Raw genomic sequence first — 11,689 nt, 5'->3', positions numbered from 1 at the left:
ACTAACCCAGCTGATAGGGGACAGTGGCCTCTGATTCTAACAGAGACCCATCTGTTCCAATCTGAAGCTTTTCCCCTCCAGATAAAAGTCTGCATCATTCTAAATCGTTTGTTCCGTTGTCTGTTTTTCTTCTCACTGACCTTTCATTTGGTGGCTCATATGGAGAGTCAGTGTGTGTGTGAGGTCTCCGACAGGTCCCTCTCCAGCTCCTCATCCCTCCCCTCTTTCTCCAGGGGCTGCTCTCCACTTCTCACCAGCAGCTGACTGGACTGTGGATGAGTTTGGAGATTTTTTCTTCTTTCTCTGGAAAGTCTCCCTTTCTCTTTTTTTTCTTGTTTCAAGTTTATTTGTAAAAACAGCATAGGACACTGTCATCTGCAAATAGTGTGTAGGTAGGTGTGTCACAGCAGTCTGTCTGTCTTTACACTGGCAGGAGCCTTTTCTATGGGGCCTTCACAGGGGCCTGGGCACCCTTGGGAGCCTGGGCTGGAGCTTTGGCCTGGGCCTTAGCTGGAGCTTTGGCTTCTGCCTTGGTTTGAACCTTGGGCTTTGGTTGGCAGAGCCTACGACTCTTGGCCATGTAGCTTTGAATCTTCTTCCCAAGCTTGAGGTGAGCGATGAAAGCCAGACAGCTGAGTTTGTGACTGGGGTCCTTTGGCATCTTGGGCTTGATGGCCTGAGGCTTCACGAGGGCCTTGATGGCCTCTGCTGGTGCACTCGCTGCCTTGGCATTGTTGGCCTGCATCTTCTTCAAGCCTTTCTTGTGCGTCTTGGCAAATCTCATGTTCCTCAGAAACTTGGGGTTGACCCCCTTAAGAGATTTGCATCTTCATGACTGGGGTTTCTTGATGCCATTTCTGTGCCGTTTGCAGGACTGGTTGTGTGTGGTGTGGTTCTTGGACTTGGCCATGTCTGCATGGTGATCCGTGGCTCCCGCAGCTCCTGGGACCGGAAGAGCAAGTCTCCCTTTCTGACTCTCTGCCAGGCAGACTTGTCAGAAACCCTAGGACCCTGTGGAGAGTTTTCCCTAGACTGAACTCTTGGTCCCCTTTGGGGAGTTCAGTAGAGAGGCCTCTGTCTTCTAGACTGGTTCTCATGAACAGAGTCATTGGTTGAGGAATACATCTTCCTTTCCATTTGGCTTCTGTCAGGAAAGATTCCCTTTTTTCACCCTTCCTTGTGACCTTGGGCCAGCAGTTCTCTAACTGTCTAGAGACATTTTGGGGCCCATCTTAAAATTTTCTACTGTAACCCAGCTTGGCCACCGTACCTCTCTGGGCTACCATTGCCCAGAAGTTTTTGACTTCCAAACTCAAGGACCAACGCAATGGAATACTGTCTGACATTTTTTCTATGTTCAAGCTTCTGCCCTTCTCTCTGCTTCCCCTGATTGGCCTTTCAGATTCTACAAATCTCCTAGGTCTGACCTCACTCCTTATTTGTGATGCTCACATTGTCTCTTGCTACAAAATGACCTTTTCTAGCAGCTGTATGCTGCTTTCCAAAACCTGTTACAAAAAGTTCTACTTCTTTGGAAAACCCTCTTTTGTCCTGACCGAGAGGCAACTGCCTAGCCAAACTTTTCTAACCAAACTCCTGTTCTAATCAGATAACAAGACTCAGGCAGGCTTTCTTTCTGTTTTCTCTGCCCACCCCCCAACCCCAGCACTCTGCTACGCATGGTGGTTTATGGCCACTAGCCACCCTTCCCCTGAGATGTTCTTTGCCAAATCTCCCCATTTCTGTCTGCTTCCCACATGTTTTTATTCCCCTGTCTGGCCTAAAACTGGAACAGGCCATTCATCTCCATGTGGGCATCCTGCCCATACCTGCCTGTAGGATTGCTCAGACAAACTTACCATGCCTACACCTGCAGTTGCTCCAGCTAGACATCTAGATCAAAGCGAGTACCAAGTTTTTAGCTTGTCTCAAATGGCCAATCTATCCGCACCCACCTGGCTGTCATGGGGAACATGCCGGAGGCTGTCTTCATTGCTGACCTTTTGAGTTATATTTTAAGTTACATTTCAGATATTTTATCACATTTTCATTTATTTATTTAGTGTCCTGGGGGGTCTGCATGCCAGACCATATAGGTGGAAGGTCAGAAGATAACTTGTAGGACTCAGTCTTCCATTATGTGGATCCCCGGGATTGAACTCAGGTCAACCGGTAGGGCGACACGTGTTCTTACCTGCGGAGCCATTGATGGGTCCCTGCGTTTTTTGTTTTGGAAAAAAAACCCCGATATTTCAATCTACAGACTTTCATACAGCTTCTCTAGGCTGCCGGAATGCGTTCAGTTACATGTCTTTTTCTGACTGCTTCTAGCTTCCTGCCCCACCCCAGCCTTCGAAACATCTCTCAGCCAAGTTGCAAGAGATAAGGTGCTTGAGCAGGGAGAGGGGGTTAAACTGCCCAAATTAACTCCCAGCTGCATCCCCGTTTCCCAAAGGCCCACAGTCTGCCCAGATAGAAAAGTTTTACGCTACTGCAGCCCTTTGTGATCATGTCATTTTAATGTTCTCATTTTTGTATGTGTGTGTCATCTATGTTCATAAAGGTTGTGCTACATGTATGTAAGTTGTCTTTATACATCATAAAACAAGTGGCCACTGTTGAGATTATAGAGTTCTATACATCTGGTTTTAAGATGTGTACATTTGGGAAATGGGGCCGGAGAGGAAGTTTGGTGATCAAGAGCAACCACTGTTCTTCCAGAGTTTGCTTCTCAGCAACTATAGCAAGTGGCTCACAGCCATTTGTAACTATGAACTGCAGCTTCAGGGGATCTGACATCTCTGGCCTCCGTAGTAACCTGCACTCATTTGCGCGCGCGCGCGCGTGTGTGTGTGTGTGTGTGTGTGTGTGTGTGTACATACACATTATTGAAAACAATAAAAATAAATCTTAAAAAGGAGGTATGCATATAGGGCTGGAAAGATGGTTGGCTCAGTGGTTAAAGAATTGCTCTTCTTACAGAGAGGACCTGGGTTCAGTTCCTTGCTCCCACATGGTGGCTCATAACAGTCTGTAACTCTAGTTCTAAGAGATCTGATGACCCCTTCAGGCCCTCCACAAGCACCAAACATGCATGTGGTAACCATATATACATGCCAGCGAACATACACATAAAATGAATAAACCTTTTTAAAAAAGATGTGTGAATGCGTATGGCTGTGTATGAAAATATGTAAACATGTTAAGATGACTTAATTTTTTAAAATGGCATAAACACTTTTCCTATTCAATATATTTAAAAAGGTTACTATATCTTCTTGTACTGTAAAACATTTCTGATACAGAGTGCGTGTTTTCTGTGTCTCAAATAAAAGCTATTTTATGTGTATGGCTGCTTTGCATACACATATGTGTGCACACTGGTGAGATATGTACATTATCCATGGACCTGAGCAGAGGGCAATGGATCCTTTGGAACTAGAATTACAGAAAATTTTTAGCTACTATGTGGGTGCTGGGAACTGAACTAGAGTTTTCTCCAAATGTAAATAGAAAATATAACTGCTTTAAAAAGTCATTACATTTAAACAGCTACAAAATATATGAAGTATATAGTTGATAAAAACATCAAATATAAATGTTTTATGTTAAAAATTTTTAAAAGATTTATTTATTTGTGCTCTGTCTTCACATACACTAGAAGAGGGAGGGAGTCATATATACCATTACAGAAGGTTTTGAGCCACCAGGTGGGTTCTGGGAATTGAACTCAAGTCCCCTGGAAGAGTAGACAGTGCTCGTAACCACTGAGCCATCTCTCCACCCACCATAAAAGATTTTAAATCATTTCAATATTCAAGTATTTTATGGATATGAGTGCTCTGTCCTTATGCACACCAGCAAAGATCCTATTACAGATGGCTGTGAGCTACCATGTGGGTGCTGAGAATTGAACTCAGAACCTCTGGAATAGCAGCCAAGTGCTCTTAACTGTTAGGCCCCATAAAAAGATTTTTATATAAAACTTATAAAAGATGGGTGTAATTTAGTTCTAACTTTAACTCTTAAAATCTAAAATCAGGCATATCCAGATAAAAGCAAACTCTGGTTCTCTGTTTACAATAAGGTTCTCTTAAGTATTGATCTGCTCTTACTAATGCTTATCAAATCTTGGAAGTGTTTACAAAAAGTGTCTTGCAAAAACATGGATTTTTTAAAATTTTATTTATTTATTTATTCACTGTATATGAGCACACTATAGCTGTCTTTAGACATACCAGAAGAGGGCATTAGATCTCATTACAGATGGTTGTGAGTCACCATGTGGTTGCTGGGATTTGAACTCAGGACCTCTGGAAGAGCAGCCAGTGCTCTTAACCTCTGAGCTATCTCTCCAGACCCCAAAACATGGATTTTTAGACCTGAAGATTATGCTCAGTGGTTGGGAGCATTTGTTGCTCTTACAGGGGACCTAGCTTCAATTCCCAGTACTCACATAGTGATTCACGACCATCTGTAACTCCAGTTCTAAGGGGATCTCATGCTGTCTTCTGATCTCTGTGTACACCAAGCACACACATGGTGCATATACATGCATGTAATCAAATAATTCACACATAAAATGAATAAATCTAATTTTTTAAAAACAGGGATTGTGTTTTATCCTTTTACTAAATGAGATTTTAAAAACCTGGTATTAGATTTCTTCAAAAAGCTGTTTAAATGTTTTTCCATTGAAATTCCACAGCTTACTTCATGGGAAAAAACTAAATCTATATAAATTTTGTTCATTATACAAACTTTTGCTGTGTCTATGATCTTCACTTTTGCAGATTTAGCTGTATGAAAGAACTATACTTTTATATTTCGCAAATCCTAGATATTTACATTTTTACTAGGTGATAAAAACGACTAACCTCAAGTCTTCTAAATTTAGAAGGAAAGCCAATTTTAGTTCCTTCTGCTATAACTTTGTCTACTCAGATTCCCTCTTATTTTTGGGGCACCTAAACTTGAGCTCTCCTAAATTAGAATATCTGTCTCTGTCATCTGCTTTCTTTGTGTTTTAAAAATATGTTTTATTATTTTCATATTAAATATAGTACCTCTATACTATACCTATATTAACATGTCAACATCAATGAGCAATTATCTGTATTTTAAAATTTCAACCATAAGTATAAAGATGTTAAAATATACAATCACAAAGCCAAAATTATCTTAGATTATCTTAGCCTTTTTTTGAGACAGGGTTTCTCTGTGTATCATTGGCTGTCCTGGAAGTCACCCTGTAGACCAGGCTGGCCTAGAACTCACAGAAATCTGCCTGCCTCTGCTTCCAAGAGTGCTGGAATCAAAAGTGTACACCACCATTGTCCAGCATCTTGGATTTTTAAAATTGGATTTTTATTTACATTTTAAATGTTATCCCATTTCCCAGTTTCTCCTCCAGAAACCACTATCCTCCTCCACTCCCGCTTCTACGAGGGTGCTCCCTCACCCACCCACCCACTCCCACCTCCAGCCCTGACATTCCCTACACTGGGGCATAGAGCCTTGACAGGACTAAGGGCCTCTCCTAATGGCATCTTGGATTTTTAAATAGTTAATCTAGCACCTTCCTGTATATGGAACAACATTTTGCTTTTAAGATTTGTTTTTACTTCATGTATGTGGATGGTTGCCAGTGTGTATGGTTGTACATCATGTGTGAGCACTATGGAGGCCAGAAGCAGGCCTTGGCTCGCCTAGAACTAGAGTCACAGACAGAAGTGACACACCATGTGGATGTTGGGACTCCCACACTGGTCCCTTGGAAGGGCAGCCAGCACGTTTAGCTGTTGTGCCATCTCTCCAGGCCCTTGACAACATTTTTGAGACCCAAACTCAAAACTATTTCAGGAGATTAATTTTAAAGAGCTCTATAACACCCTATTAAAGGGGTTGGGGATTTAGCTCAGTGGTAGAGTGCTCGCCTAGCAAGCGCAAGGCACTGGGTTCGGTCCTCAGCTCTGGAAAAAAAAAACCCACCCTATTAAAACCACCTTTACAGTATGACATCGCTTCTAAAACAGAACAAAATGCTCAAGTCCTATACGTACTCCTTCACCTGGTGGCTGCTCCATCATCGACTTCCTCATCTGTCCTCTCCATCCCTGAGATGCTCAGCTCGTGCCCTGCTGTTTCTCTTTTCACCCTCATATTTCTCTTTTCTCTCATCAACTTTATATTCTGTTGGAGTTCTTGTGGACCCTCCAAGCTTTGCCCTCATGTCAGAATTCTACCAGACTTTCAAAGAATATCTACAAGAAATATTTCTTAAATTATTTTAAAAAGAAACCAGAAACACAAGAAGCAGTTCCAAACTTCTATGAAGCCAGTATTACTCTAATATCCAAATCAGACTAAAGACATAACAAAGAAAGAAAACCATAGGCCATTATCCCCGATGAACATAGATACCAAAATCCTGAATAAAATACTTGCAAGCCCTATATAAGCATATATGAAAAAGACCCTCCACCATAATTAAGTTGGCTTTATTCTGGAGATGCAGGGATGGTTCAATATACAAACCTAAGCCAATAAATGAAATAAACCATATAAATGGACTTAAGGGCAAAAAAATCCATGATAATTTCAACAGAAGCAGACAAAAACCCTTTGGTGAAATCCAATGTGCCTCTATGATAAAAGACCTAGAGGGGGTGGGGGCCGGAGGGAACATACCTCAATAAAGGTTATATATGATAAACCCATAGCCAACATCATCCTAAATTGAAAAAAACTGAAAGCAATTCCATTAAAATCAGGAAGGAGACAGAGCTGTCCACTATGCTCGCTCCTTTCCAAAATAATGCTTGAAGCACTAGCTGGAGAAACAGGACAAGAGAGGAGAATTAAAGGGATGCATATAGGGAAATAAGTCAAATTATCCTTATTGCAGATGATATGATATTATGCATAAGAGACCTTAAAACAATCCCACCAGAAAACTACTAGAAATTATTAGCAGTTTCAGCAAAGTGGCAGGATACAAAATCAACTTTAAAAACTAGCAGCCTTTCTACATATCAGCAACAAGCATGTGGCGAGATAAGATCATGGAACCAGTCCCATTCAGAACAGCCTAAAGATATCTAAGAATAAACATAACCAAGGAGGTGAAAGACATCTATAATGAAAACTTTAAATGTCTCAAGAAAGAGATTGAGGAAGGCACTAGAAAATGGAAAGTTCTCCTATATTCATATACTGGTGGAATTATCAATGTGAAAATGACTATTCTACCAAAAGCAATCTGCATATTCAGTGCGACCCCAGTAAAAATCCCCACAGCATTCTTCATAGAAACAGAGCAAGAAGAACAATGCTGGAGGGATTACCATTCCAGATCTCAAGTATATCATGGAGCTATAGTGTCTTTGCATTTTTGTCAACTTGATACAAATTAGAGTCAGTTAGAAACAGGGGCCCTCATCTGAGAAAATGCTCATAAGATTGGCTTATGGGCAACAGTATGTGGGCATTTTTTCCATTAATGGTTGATGTAGGAGGCCCCACCCCACCTCACTGTAGATGGTATCACCACGGAACAGGTAGTTTGGGATTGGATAAAAAAACCAAGTAGAACAAATGACAAGGAGCAAATCAGTAAGCAGCATTTCTCTCTGGCCACTGCTTCAGTTCCTACCTCCAGGTTCCTGCCCTGGAATCCTGCCCTGAATTCTCTTTATGATAGACTGTGACCAGAGCATTCTAATTAATATGAACCAAACGTTTTCATTCCCCAAGTTCCTTTTGGTCATGGTATTTTATCACAGCAAGAGAAAGCAAATTAAAACATATAGTAATAACGCTGTGTGATATTGGTAAATTAAAAATATAGTAATAACGCTGTGTGCTATTGGCACAACATCAGAAACACAGAAAAGGGAACAAAATAGAACACCCAAACACAAGTGTACATTAACTTCAGCCATCCGATGTTTGACAAAGGTGCCAAGACAGCATTTTGGAGAAAAGCATCATTTCCAAATGGTGCTTGGAAAACTGGATGTCCACATGTAGAAGAATGACCACATATAGAAGGTTCATATCTATCATAAGCCAATCTGCAGAAAAAGTAGCTCCAAATGGGGCAAAGACCTAAATGTCAACCCCAAAACACTGAAAGTGCTAGAAGAAAATTCTGGCGTTATGCTACAAGATAAAGTTGCAGGAAAGGATTTGGTGAATAGTACTCCATTTGCCAAGCAGTTAATGCCAACAACTGACAAGTGGGAACTCATAAAACTAAGAAGCTTCTATACATCAAAGGAAACAATAGAGGGAAGAGGGAATACACGGGGTGGGAAAGGATCTTTGTCAGTTATGCATCTGAGAGGGGATTAGTACTCAGAATATATAAAGAACTCAAGAAATAGATAGTCAATGGTCCAATAAGAAAGGGGGGGGGCATGAAGCTAGTCATGGTGGCACAAGCTTTTAATCCCAGCACTCGAGAGGCAGAGATCTCTGTGAGTTTGAGGCCAGCTGGGTCTACACAGCAATTCTCACTAGCCAGGACTTTATCTCAAACCGACAAAAGGGAGGGGGGGTTATGGATCAGAGAGTTCTCTAAAGCAAAAATAAGAATGGCTAATAAATATCTCAGAAAGTGTTTAACACTCTTAGCAATGAGGGAAATGTAAATTAAGACTACTCTGAGACTTCATTTACTCCAGTCAGAATGGCTATCAAGAAAACTGGCAACAGATGCGGGAGGGAATGTGGGGTAAAAGATTGCCCTTTCTTGGTTTTTTTTTTCCCCCGGAGCTGGGGACCGAACCCAGGGCCTTGCGGGCCTTGCGCTTCCTAGGCAAGCGCTCTACCACTGAGCTAAATCCCCAACCCCAAGATTGCCCTTTCTTATTCACGGTTGGTGGAATTGGTGGAAATCAGGATCTTGAATTCTCAAAGAGCTAAAAAAGAAATGTATCACATGATCTAGCTGTACCATTCTTTGGCATATCTGAAGGACTCCGTATCTCACTCCTCCCCATCTTCCTTGAGGATTCACGTACACTTGTATAGCTGGCAAAGACCCTCATCCATTCTGTAGACTTTCCCACTTCACTTACTGTTCATTGTAACTCTATTCACTAGTCATTGCAATTCTATTTCTAGCTAGGAATAGAAACAACATAAATGTCCTTTAGCTGATGAATGGAGTAATGAAAATATGGTGCATACACACTGTGGAATACTATTCAGCTGCAAAGAAAAGAGAAATCATGAAATTTGCAGGTAAATGGATGGATACCAAGTGACATAACCCAGACACACACGCTCTCTTTCATTTGTGGTTCCTACTTCTGAGTCTTTGGATATGAGTGTACACCATACTGTAGCCAAAGAAATGAAGAAGAGGAAGAAGAAGAAGAAGAAGAAGAAGGAGGAGGAGGAGGAGGAGGAGGAGGAGGAGGAGGAGGAGGAGGAGGAGAAGAAGAACAAGAACAAGAACAAGAAGAACAAGAAGAACAAGAAGAAAAGAAGGTGACCAGAAAGTGTGTGTTTGTGTGTGTGTGTGTGTGTGTGTGTGTGTGTGTGTGTGTGTGTGTGTGTGTGTGATGACGGGGTGAGAGAAAGAGCTCTAGAGAGGGAAATAGCAGGTCATGGGTGCTATGAGGTGGGAAATGGGAAAAAGGGGGTTGTCTTTAACTGTGGAGGAGGGCAATGCAGATGAAGGAGTGATAAATCACACTGAATATGTTTGAAAGTCATGGGAAATTATGTTTATGTAAAATTACATGGGATATTTATATATATATACATATATATATATCTTGCCTGTATACACACATGTACACATGCATGTATACACATACACATATTTAAATGAAGTTACATCATTAGGGTGATAATGCTTCTTACAAGGGCCACAGTCTAACAAAAACTTCAATTCCAGACACGAGACGCCTCCTTACAAGTCTCTGGTCAGAGGAGTTCAAGAGATTCCCCAAATAGTATAAACATAGGCTTATTGCTTTTGTCCTTGGTTGTTTTCCAGAATTTCAAGGTAAATCCGTACTGCTGAAGACACCACACACTCTGGACATAGGACTTGGAGGAATTGGGCCAGAACTGGCCTGGAAGCCTCCTCTTTGAGGACTAGCTCTTGAGAGTACTGGACGGTGCTGTGCAAGCTTCCTGGGGTGGTGGGGACAATCAGCAGTCCTATCCATTTGTGATGACTATGAAATACAATGACCAGCATAGCAAGATATTCCAAAGGTACAATGGTGGCACTTCTACTTTGGGGGTGACCAACAACTGTCTAACTGGTCTTAAGGTCCGATCAACAGGAGAGAGCTAATTTACCCCTGGCTAGTAAGGCATGGAACCTAGAGGAGAACGCATTTCCGCCAGTTTCGGAAACCAGTATGATTTCTATTTGCATTTTAAGTACCCTTATACCCACAGGTAAGTGTAGCTCTCACCCATCATCAAAGAAGTTGGGTTTTTGTGGGTGGGGTGGGGCTGGAGAGATGGCTCACTGCTCTTCCAGACGTCCCGAGTTCAATTCCCAGCAAGCACATGGTGACTCACAACCATCTGTAATAGGATCTGGTGCCCTCTTCTGGTGTGTCTGAGGACAGCTACAGTGTACTTACATATATAAAACTAATAAATAAATCTTTTAAAAAAAGTTGTTTTGTCCTCTGGCAGTTGGAGAGCATTAACGCAGACACCAACTAACTGACCATGGTGTGCCCATTCCCAATTGATACACACACAACATAACTTCTCCATGTAATGCTTGGAGCACTTTTTAAAGAGAGGTTACAAAGGTTGTCAGAAGAGGCTCAGGGCATTGGCTGAGAGACTATATAGAGCAAGGTGGCTACAGTCATACAATCTCAATAGTATAGCTGCTTATGCAAGACTGGAATAAATGACATTAGTTGATGTGTGTGTGTGTGTGTGTGTGTGTGTGTGTGTGTGTGTGTATGAATCTCAAAAGGCCCCACTTATAAATAAAATCATAATGTCTACAGGCGGTTCATGACTGCTCAAAGAGGGAGAATCAATGTTGCCCAGGGATAAGCTTCCCCAATCAGTTATCCTGTGGTCAGCCCTAAAAACATATACATTCAAGCTACACTGAGCAGACTCAGCGGGGTGTATTTATGTATGTATGTATGTATACATGTAACAATAACAAACTAAAAAGGAAAACTGTAGAGATAATACATGAAAGCTGAAGGGGGCCTTGGAGTAGAGGAAGGAAAACAGTTGGAAGCAGAGCAGGATATGGAATGAAGACCATCAAAGCATATTTCATACATATATGAAATGTCATAAGGAAACCCATTATTTTGTACAATTTGCTAATTAAAAAAGACAGAGCTTCCAGGTTTGGGTGGGGATTGCGAAGACCATCTTACCCTGAGAAACACACGGGGATCTGGGGGTGGGGGTGGGGGCTTGGGTATTGTCGTCAGGCTCATTATCAGGAGGGGAAGTGTTTAAACTAATACGGGCTGGTGAGGCACCCCAAGCTCAGAAAGCGGTTCAAGTCTGGAAGTGTCTCCTAAACTATTTCTCTCAGGAGAAGAGAGTTTAAGACTTGACGGGGGTCTGAGAAAAGTCCCCTAGAACCTAGAAGGGAAGTTTAATGGAAGTCCCTGGGTCAGGCTTTTCGTTTTTCCCCTTTTCTTTTCTTTGTGGTGCAGAGGAGTGAAAG

General features: G+C 41.8%; 1 pseudogene; it reads right to left on the bottom strand.

Moving 5' to 3' along the window:
• Positions 1–387: 387 nt before the first annotated feature.
• Rpl29-ps21 (ribosomal protein L29, pseudogene 21) lies at positions 388–910 on the bottom strand (annotated as a pseudogene).
• Between the last annotated feature and the right edge of the window lie 10,779 nt (positions 911–11,689).

The sequence above is a fragment of the Rattus norvegicus genome, chromosome X, assembly GCF_021556685.1.
Source record: "Rattus norvegicus strain SHRSP/BbbUtx chromosome X, alternate assembly SHRSP_T2T, whole genome shotgun sequence".
Classification (NCBI taxonomy): Eukaryota; Metazoa; Chordata; class Mammalia; order Rodentia; family Muridae; genus Rattus; species Rattus norvegicus.
Note: the sequence above shows the minus strand (reverse complement) of the source record. Positions and strands in the feature narration are given on the sequence as shown.